Here is an 11,656-nt window from a genome sequence, read left to right on the forward strand (position 1 = left end):
TATCAAGGAAAAGTCAAACTTCTGGAGACAGAAAATATGTTTGAAGAATTCAGGCAACTGAAAATTTTATTCACAAAAGAAAGGATGTTTCTGAGGGTACATCGTTAAGTCATCAGTTTCTAAACCAGCATACTGGTACCCCTGGAAATGCATAAGACATCCTTATATCACTGAAGGATGTTTTTGAGAAATCAATTTCAAGAACGTTGAGAAGTCTTTTTTACAATTGATCTGTGTGAGAATGAGCCTATGTTCATAATAATAATTATCCTAGTTTATAAAAGGAGTATATATTCTTCATCCAATCAAAATGTTACCATGATACTTTCCCCTGGGTCATATTTCCAAAGCATCAAACAAAAGCATAAATGAAAATACCAGTTTGGGAGAAATCTCCTTTAATAAAAAAACAAAGCACACTAACCCATCGGACTGCCTATCTTTCTTAATAAGACTTAGCATTAGATATTGGGTATTTTGGCCCACATAGGGATATTCTGAATTTAACAGATGAATAAGTATAAATTAGTGAGAATTCTTCTTTTAAATATAAATATAATACATATTTATATATGTTATATATATATGTATAATATACAGAGCTGACTGTGGCTCAAATCATGAACTCCTTACTGCCAAATTCAGACTTAAATTGAAGAAAGTAGGGAAAACCACTAGACCATTCAGGTATGACCTAAATCAAATCCCTTATGATTATACAGTGGACATGACAAATAGATTCAAGGGATTAAATCCGATAGACAGAGAGCCTGAAGAATTATGGATGGAGGTTCCTAACATGTACAAGAGGCTGTGATCAAAACCATGCCCAAGAAAAAGAAATGCAAAAAGGCAAAAGGGTTGTCTGAGGAGGCCTTACATATAGCTGAAGACAGAAGAGAAGCTAAAGGCAAAGGAGAAAAGGAAAGATATATCCATTTGAATGCAGAGTTCCACAGAATAGCAAGGAGAGAAAAGAAAGACTTCCTCAGTGATCAATGCAAAGAAATAGAGGAAAACAATAAAATGGGAAAGACTAGAGATTTCTTCAAGAAAATATCTAATTAGATATCTAATATTAGATATCTAATATCTAAACGAGGGAACATTTCATGCAAAGATGGGGACAATTAAGGACAGAAATGATATGGACCTAACAGAAATAGAAGATATTAAGAAGAGGTGGCAAGAATACACAGAAGAACTATACAAAAAAGATCTTCATGACCCAGATAACCATGATGATGTCATCACTCACCTAGAGCCAGACATCCTGGAATGTGAAGTCAAGTGGGCCTTAGGAAGCATCACTACAAATAAAGCTAGTGGAGGTGATGGAATTCCAGTTAACCTATTTCAAATCCTAAAAGATGATGTTGTGAAAGTGCTGCACTCAATATGTCAGCAAATTTGGAAAAATCAGCAGTGGCCATAAGACTGGAAAAGGTCAGTTTTCATTCCAATCCCAAAGAAAGGCAATGCCAAAGAATGTTCAAACTACCACACAATTGCACTCATCTCACACGCTAGCAAAGTAATGCTCAAAATTCTCCAAGCCAGGCTTCAAAAGTACATGAACCGTGAACTTCCAGATGTCCATGCTGGATTTAGATAAGGCAGAGGAACCAGAGATCAAATTGCCAACATCTGTTGGATCACTGAAAAGGCAAGAGAGTTCCAGAGAAACATCTACTTCTGCTTCATTGACTATGCCAAAGCTTTTGATTGTGTAGATCACAATAAACTGTGGAAAATTCTTCAAGAGATGGAAATACCAGACCACCTTACCTGCCTCCTAATAAATCTGTATGCAGATCAAGAAGCAACATTTAGAACTGAACATGGAACAACAGACTTGTTCCAAATAGGGAAAGGAGTATGTCAAGGCTGTATATGGTCACCCTGGTAATTTAACTTCTATGCAGAGTACATCATGCAAAATGCCAGGCTGGATGAAGCACCAGCTGGAATCAAGATTGCCGGGAGAAATATCAATAACCTCACATACTCAGATGACACCACCCTTATGGCAGAAAGCAAAGAAGAACTAAAGAGCCTCTTGATGAACGTGAAAGAGGAGAGTGAAAAAGTTGGCTTAAAACTCAACATTCAGAAAACGAAGATCATGGCATCTGGTCCCATCATTTCATGGCAAATAGATGGGGAAACAGTGGAAACAGTGGCTGACTTTATTTGTTGGGGCTGCAAAATCACTGCAGAGAGTGATTGCTGCCATGAGATTAAAAGATGCTTGCTCCTTGGAAAAAAAGCTATAACAAACCTAGACAGCAATATTAAAAAGCAGAGACATTGAAACATGTAAAATATCATGTATGAAACGAGTTGCCAGGCCAGGTTCAATGCACGATACTGAATGCTTAGGGCTGGTGCACTGGGACGACCCAGAGGGATGGAATGGGGAGGGAGGAGGGAGGAGGGTTCAGGATGGGGAACACATGTATACCTGTGGCGGATTCATTTTGATATTTGGCAAAACTAATATAATTATGTAAAGTTTAAAAATAAAATAAAATTAAAAATAAATAAATAAATAAAAGGAAGTTCCATTCTGGCATAGTAAAAAAATAAATAAATAAAAAGCAGAGACATTACTTTGCTAACAAAGGTCCATCTAGTCAAAGCTATGGTTTTTCCAGTAGTCATGTATGGATGTGAAAGTTGGACTATAAAGAAAGCTAAGGCCAAAGAACTGATGCTTTTGAACTGTGGTATTGGAGAAGACTCTTGAAAGTCCCTTGGACTGCAAGGAGATCAAACCAGTCAATCTTAAAGGAAATTAGTCCTGAATATTCATTGGAAGGACTGATGCTGAAGCTGAAACTCCAATACCTTGGCCACCTGATGTGAAGAATTGACTCACCGGAAAAGACCCTGATACTGGGAAAGATTGAAGGTGAGAAGAGAAGGGGACAACAGAGGATGAGATGGTTGGATGGCATCACGGACTCGATGGACATGAGTTCGAGTGAACACTGGGAGTTGGTGATGGACAGGGAGGCCTGGTGTGCTGCAGTCCATGGTGTCGCAGAGTTAGACACTATTGAGCAACTGAACTGAACTGAACTGAACTGATAATGTATATAAATAGAATATTTGGGAGACTCCCAAATATTTTGAGGTACATTGACTAAAATCCACAGGTAAATGATGTGCTTTATTCAATTAATTATTAAAACAAAATATATCAAATCATATAATTAAATATTCTAGTTAGCTAATTATCATCTTATAAATATTTACTATTTTTTATCGAATTTTATTTTAAAAGTGAATTCAGATATAAAGAACAAACTAGTGGTTACGAGTAGGGGAGGGGCAAAGTAGGTAGGGGTGAGGAAGTGGGTATAAGATAAGCTACAAGGATGTATTGTCCCACACAGGGAAAATTGCCAATAGTTTGTCATAACTGAAAATGGAATATAACCTTACAATTTTTATGAAAAATTAAAAATTCATAAGAAAGTATATTTATATTTATGATGAGCAATCACAGATAACTTAAAAATAATAAGTAGGTCAGTATTTCTTTAGAATTCTTGTAGAGAATGTACAAATGTATAAGGAAAGTGTTGTGCTCATCTTTGAGTGAGCATGCATGGTGACCACAGTTGTTTTGGGCAAGCACTATATTTAAAAAAATGTTTAATCTTTAGGTAGGGTTGTTGTGGGGAGGCACACTCTCGAATTCTTCACCGCAGAGCCTTCTACTTCCTATTATTAGCTCTTAGCTCCATTAACTAATTTGCTATTCCTGGTATGACCCCTCTTAGGCTAGAAATAGTATGCATTTGGAATAATACCAGGAGGTAGTTGTTGAAGGGCAGTTCTCCAAGGGTCTCTCACATTTACGCACATCTTCCAACTGAGGTATTTACTTCCCTTTATTCATACCATCTTTTCAAAGGTGTTTGACTAGAAAACAACCTTTAAGTATAAGATAGCATCTCCCTCCAGACCAAAAGGAAGGCATGCTTGCTGCTGCTGCTGCTGCTGCTGCTAAGTCGCTTCAGTCGTGTCCGACTCTGTGCGACCCCATAGACGGCAGCCCACCAGGCTCCCCCGTCCCTGGGATTCTCCAGACAAGAACACTGGAGTGGGTTGCCATTGCCTTCTCCAATGCATGAAAGTGAAAAGTGAAAGAGAAGTCACTCAGTCGTGTCCGACTCTTAGTGACCCCATGGACTGCAGCCCACCAGGGTCCTCCATCCATGGGATTTTCCAGGCAAAAGTACTGGAGTGGGGTGCCATTGCCTCCTTAATTATAAGATATTCACGTTCCCTAAACTCCAGATTTTCCTATAGAAACCCACCACATGTGCAGGTGTCATCCTGACCCCTTTACATCACTTTGTGGGAAAGCATTAAAGTGCTGATGCTCTGGCTCTTGTTATTGCAGAGAATAATAAACTACCCTCATCTCTGACCCAGGAATTTCCAGCATTGTTCCCTCTAATCTTTTATATGGTTCTTTCTCCAGCCTCAGGCAGTTTCCTAATATTCTTATGCTAATCAGTTTTTGGCTAAAGAATTTAGGTGGACTCTTCCTGAAGATTCAGGGCTGGGACTAGGATGAGGCAAGAGAGGTGTCCAGGGAAAAAAATTTAAAGAGGTCTTCACTTTTGGGCTCAAGCAAGAACCTAAGAATAAGTACCTCCTTGAAGTCTATGACCTGGACATCTCTCTTGCCTCACCCTAGTCCTAGCCATGTCCACATCTCCAGAGCACTCTTTCATTCTCCTCCTCCCTCTTCCTCTCTCAGGCTTTTTTCTCTGTAGTATTCTACCCCAAGAACCCTGGGATGTTGTGAAAAGTAAATGTACTAATATCTATAAATGTTTGTGTGTGCACGTGTGTGTGTGTATGCTAAGTAACTTCAGTTGAGTCCAACTCTGTGCGACCTGATGGACTGTAGCCCACCAGGCTCCTTTTTCCATGGGATTCTCCAGGCAACAATACTGGAATGCCCTCCTCCAGGGGATCTTCCCAATTCAGGGATTTAGTCCACATCTCCTGCATTGCAGGCAGATTTTTTACCACTGAGCCATGCGGAAGCACCTCTAAATGTTTATTGCAGGCTTAAAACATAGAAAGTGCTCAAAAAATGTTTATTTTTTGTGATTATTATTATAGATATTTTGTGTTTTTTGATGGATATATTTGTTAAGTTTTGTTGCTATTCTGTTTTTCTAACAAAGATGTTCCATTAAATCAAATTCACCAAAGAATTTCTATCAGATCAGATCAGATCAGATCAGTCACTCAGTCGTGTCTGACTCTTTGCGACCCCATGAATCGAAGCACGCCAGGCCTCCCTGTCCATCACCAACTCCCGGAGTTCACCCAGACTCACATCCATCGAGTCAGTGATGCCATCCAGCCATCTCATCCTCTGTCGTCCCCTTCTCCTCCTGCCCCCAATCCCTCCCAGCATCAGAGTCTTTTCCAATGAGTCAACTCTTCACATGAGGTGGCCAAAGTACTGGAGTTTCAGCTTTAGCATCATTCCTTCCAAAGAAACCCCAGGGCTGATCTCCTTCAGAATGGACTGGTTGGATCTCCTTGCAGTCCAAGGGACTCTCAAGAGTCTTCTCCAACACCACAGTTCAAAAGCATCAATTCTTCGGCGCTCAGCCTTCTTCACAGTCCAACTCTTACATCCATACATGACCACAGGAAAAACCATAGCCTTGACTAGATGAAACTTTGTTGGGAAAGTAATGTCTCTGATTTTGAATATGCTATCTAGATTGGTCATAACTTTCCTTCCAAGGAGTAAGCGTCTTTTAATTTCATGGCTGAAGTCAGCATCTGCAGGGATTTTGGAGCCCAGAAAAATAAAGTCTGACACTGTTTCCACTGTTTCCCCATCTATTTCCCATGAAGTGATGGGACCAGATGCCATGATCTTCATTTTCTGAATGTTGAGCTTTAAGCCAACTTTTTCACTCTCCACTTTCACTTTCATCAAGAGGCTTTTGAGTTCCTCTTCACTGTCTGCCATAAGGGTGGTGTCATCTGCATATCTGAGGTGATTGATATTTCTCCCGGCAATCTTGATTCCAGCTTGTGCTTCTTCCAGTCCAGCATTTCTCATGATGTACTCTGCATAGAAGTTAAATAAGCAGGGTGACAATATACAGCCTTGACGTACTCCTTTTCCTATTTGGAACCAGTCTGTTGTTCCATGTCCAGTTCTAACTGTTGCTTCCTGACCTGCATACAAATTTCTCAAGAGGCAGGTCAGGTGGTCTGGTATTCCCATCTCTTTCAGAATTTCCCACAGTTTATTGTGAGTCACACAGTCAAAGGCTTTGGCATAGTCAATAAAGCAGAAATAGATGTTTTTCTGGAACTCTCTTGCTTTTTCCATGATCCAGCGGATGTTGGCAATTTGATCTCTGGTTCCTCTGCCTTTTCTAAAACCAGCTTGAACATCAGGAAGTTCACAGTTCACATATTGCTGAAGCCTGGCTTGGAGAATTTTAAGCATTACTTTACTAGCGTGTGAGATGAGTGCAATTGTGTGGTAGTTTGAGCATTCTTTGGCATTGCCTTTCTTTGGGATTGGAATGAAAACGGACCTTTTCCAGTCCTGTGGCCACTGCTGTTTTCCAAATTTGCTGGCATATTGAGTGCAGCACTTTCACAGCATCATCTTTCAGGATTTGGAATAGCTCAACTGGAATTCCATCACCTCCACTAGCTTTGTTCGTAGTGATGCTTTCTAAGGCCCACTTGACTTTACATTCCCGGATGTCTGACTCTAGGTCAGTGATCACACCATCATGATTATCTGGGTCATGAAGATCTTTTTTGTACAGTTCTTCTGTGTATTCTTGCCATCTCTTCTTAATATCTTCTGCTTCTGTTAGGTCCATACCATTTCTGTCCTTTATGGAGCCCATCTTTGCATGAAATGTTCCCTTGGTATCTCTAATTTTCTTGAAGAGATCTCTAGTCTTTCCCATTCTGTTGTTTTCCTCTATTTCTTTGCATTGATCACTGAAGAAGGCTTTCTTATCTCTTCTTGCTATTCTTTGGAACTCTGCATTCAGATGTTTATATCTTTCCTTTTCTCCTTTGCTTTTCGCTTCTCTTCTTTTCACAGGTATTTGTAAGGCCTCCCCAGACAGCCATTTTGCTTTTTTGCATTTCTTTTCCATGGGGATGGTCTTGATCCCTGATAGCACTTTTTAAAGGAAAAAGATGACATCTAATGATATCTGGGGAGAAAGCAATGGCACCCCACTCCAGTACTCTTGCCTGGAAAATCCCATGGATGGAGGAGCCTGGAAGGCTGCAGTCCATGGGATCGCTGAGGGTCGCACATGACTGAGCGACTTCACTTTCACTTTTCACTTTCATACATTGGAGAAGGAAATGGCAACCCACTCCAGTGTTCTTGCCTGCAAAATCCCAGGGACGGGGCATTCTGGTGGGCTGCCGTCTATGGGGTCGCACAGAGTCGGACATGACTGAAGTGACTCAGCAGCAGCAGCAGCAGCAGCAATGATATCTGGAAATGGCTCACATTGTTTAGAAATTGCACATTACAATTCTAAACCTTTATTAAAAGCATATACAGCCTTATAAATGGAAAAGCTGAAATGTTGGCATCAGTCCAGAGAAGGAACTCAACTACATAGTCATTACTACCCGATTTGAGAGTAACAAAGCTAAAGTTATAACCTGCCATTACTCCCCACACATACACACATCATTCACAAGTGGGAAGAAAAGAAAAAAAAAAAGAAAGCAAGCATGCGTACTTCATTCAACTTTCCAATATATCAAAAATTAAAGCCACTATCTTCTTGGGAATTATGGTTTATATTGTGTGTGAAATTTAAAAACCTAATGTATCACCAGCTTTGTCTCTACTTACTCTTATAAGACCTGTGTCTTCTAACAAAATTTACATTTATATTTATGGATGTCCACTCCCTGGGCTTGGCTTCCCTTGTAACTCAGTCGGTAAAGAATCTGCCTGCAGTATAGGAGACTGGGGTTCGATCCCTGGATTGGGAACATCCTCTGGAGAAGGAAATGGCAACCCACTCCAGTATCCTTGCGTGGAAAATCGCATGGACAGAGGAGCCTGGTGGGCTGCAGTCCATGGGGTCGCAAAGAGTCGGGCACAACTGAGCAACTAACACGTCCTTACTTACTCCCTGGGGTCAGCGGTAAAGAATCTGCCTGCCAATGCAGGAGATCCAGGTTTGATCCCTGGATCAGGAAGATGCCCTGGGGAAGGAAATGGCAACCCACTCTAGTATTGTTTCATGAGAATTCCAAGGACAGAGGAGCCTGGTAGGCTATGGTCCATGGGGTTGCAAAGAGTCGTACACAACTTAGCAAATAAACAACAACAAAGAATGTGTTACGTGTGATAACAGACAGGACCAAAGACTCTGGATTCACATTGTTTTGCCCCTCCTATCCCAGTAAAAGCCATAGTCTCTGCTGGGTGCTTTCTACTGGATGGTTCTGCCTTTATCAAGCACCACTCCCACTTCAGTTACATATAAGTCCATCCACGAGATACCATCCCCCCAGACCCACTGCCTTCTTCTTCAGCTGGACCTCATACTGATTCCCAAAGACCTCACTCTCAACTTGTCTCTAAGAAGTTGAACAATACTATAGAAAATTGTAAAATCATGGAGATTGTGCCACCACACAAGTATAATTTCTAATTTTAATCAGACCTCTAACACCTCTCATTTATTTTTAACCATTGGAACCTCTCCTTCTATGAGATATTGCAAATGTTCTATGGTAGATTGTAAAACTGGACTCCATCTTTTCCTTCCCAGAAAGAAGTGGGGTGTATTTCTCCATCCCGTGAATGTGGGCTGGCCACATGATTTGCTTTGGCCAGTGAGACACTGTAGTATACATGAGTAAGCAGAGGTGAGGAAACACTTGCACATTTGGTCTTGTATTGATCTTGTTGTTACACAGCCATGTGAACAAGCTATGGCTAGCCTACTAAAGGGTGAGAGATCAATGCCCAGGCACCACCATCACTCCAGTTGACAGCAGGCCTACCATCAGACATGTGAGTATACCCAGGACCAGCTAGCCCTCTGCCAACCAATCACAAATCTAGAATCAGCCAAATCTGACCCATATGAGAAAGACAACTCAGAAGAGTAGTGAGCAAAATAAATGACTACTGTTTTAAACCACTAAGCTGTGGGGTAGTTTCTTGTGTAGCAGTAAACAAATGGTATATACCCTCTGATTTCCTTCAGTAATTGCTTAATTCCAAACCCTTGCATCACTTACAAACCATGCCCCACCCCTGTCAGCACCTGATTTTACCCCCTTTTTTAATGAGAAATACACTTAACTCCTCACCCTACCCTGATACCACACTACAGTGTAGTGGTAGAGAGTACTGATTCTGAAGCCAGACTCCCAATTCTTATCTTGTCTCTAAAACATATAAACAGTAAGACAAAATTACACATTCCTTCTCTATTAAAGTAGGGATAATGATAATACCTAGCACATATAGTTGTTGTGAAAGTTATTTATGAAGAAGCCTTCAGATAATTTCATTGCACATAGTGAATGTTTTAAAAATATAAGCTACTATTATTTTATTGTGCACTAACCAATGATAGGGGACTGGAATGCAAAAGTAGGAAGTCAAGAAACACCTGGAGTAACAGGCAAATTTGGCCTTGGAGTACGGAATGAAGCAGGGCAAAAGTGAATAGAGTTTTGCCAAGAGAACGCACTGGTCATAGCAAACACCCTCTTCCAACAACACAAGAGAAGACTCTACACATGGACATCACGAGATGGTCAACACCAAAATCAGATTGATTCTATTCTTTGCAGCCAAAGATGGAGAAGCTCTATACAGTCAACAAAAACAAGACCAGGAGCTGACTGTGGCTCAGGTCATGAACTGCTTATTGATAAATTTAGACTTAAATTGAAGAAAGTGGAGAAAACCACTAGACCATTCAAGTATGACCTAAATCAAATCTCTTATGATTATACAATGGAAGTGGGAAATAGATTTAAGGGACTAGATCTGATAGACAGAGTGCCTGATGAACTGTGGATGGAGGTTCGTGACATTGTATAGGAGACAGGGATCAAGACCATCCCCGTGGAAAAGAAATGCAAAAAAGCAAAATGGCTGTATGGGGAGGCCCTACAAATAGCTGTGAAAAGAAGGGAAGCAAAAAGCAAAGGAGAAAAGGAAAGATATAAGCATCTGAATGCAGAGTTCCAAAGAATAGCAAGGAGAGATAAGAAAGCCTTCCTCAGCAATCAATGCAAAGAAATAGAGGAAAACAACAGAATGGGAAAGACTAGAGATCTCTTCAAGAAAATTAGAGATACCAAGGGAACATTTCATGCAAAGATGGGCTTGATAAAGGACCGAAATGGTATGGATCTAACAGATGCAGACAATATTAAGAAGAGGTGGCAAGATAACACAGAAGAACTGTACAAAAAAGAGCTTCACGACCCATATAATCACGATGGTGTGATCACTGACCTAGAGCCAGACATCCTGGAATGTGAAGTCAAGTGGGCCTTAGAAAGCATCACTACAAACAAAGCTAGTGGAGGTGATGGAATTCCAGTTGAGCTATCTCAAATCCTGAAAGATGCTAGTGGAGGTGATGGAATTCTGGTTAACCTATTTCAAATCCTGAAAGATGATGCTGTGAAAGTGCTGCACTCAGTATGTCAGAAAATTTGGAAAACTCAGCAGTGGCCACAGGACTGGAAAAGGTCAGTTTTCATTCCAATCCCAAAGAAAGGCAATGCCAAAGAATGCTCAAACTACCGCACAACTGCACTCCTCTCACACGCTAGTAAAGTAATGCTCAAAATTCTAAAAGCCAGGCTTCAGCAATATGTGAACTGGGAACTTCCTGATGTTCAAGCTGGTTTTAGAAAAGGCAGAGGAACCCGAGATCAAATTGCCAACATCCACTGGATCATGGAAAAAGCAAATGAGTTCCAGAAAAACATGTATTTCTGCTTTATTGACTATGCCAAAGCCTTTGACTGTGTGGATCACAATAAACTGTGGGAAATTCTGAAAGAGACGGGAATACCAGACCACCTGATCTGCCTCTTGAGAAACCAGTATGCAGGTCAGGAAGCAACAGATAGAATGGGACATGGAACAACAGACTGGTTCCAAATAGGAAAAGGAGTACGTCAAGGCTGTATATTGTCACCCTGCTTATTTAACTTATATGCAGAATACATCATGAGAAACACTGGGCTGGAAGAAGCACAAGCTGGAATCAAGATTGGCGGGAGAAATATCAATAACCTCAGATATGCAGATGACACCACCCTTATGGCAGAAAGTGAAGAGGAACTCAAAAGCCTCTTGATGAAAGTGAAAGTGGAGAGTGAAAAAGTTGGCTTAAAGTTCAACATTCAGAAAATGAAGATCATGGCATCTGGTCCCATCACTTCATGGGAAATAGATGGGGAAACAGAGGAAACAGTGTCAGACTTTATTTCTGGGGGCTCCAAAATCACTGCAGATGGTGACTGCAGCCATGAAATTAAATGACGCTTACTCCTTGGAAGGAAAGTTATGACCAACCTAGATAGTATATTGAAAAGCAGAGACATTACTTTG

Source organism: Bubalus bubalis, chromosome 6 (genome assembly GCF_019923935.1).
Source record: "Bubalus bubalis isolate 160015118507 breed Murrah chromosome 6, NDDB_SH_1, whole genome shotgun sequence".
NCBI classification, from domain to species: Eukaryota; Metazoa; Chordata; class Mammalia; order Artiodactyla; family Bovidae; genus Bubalus; species Bubalus bubalis.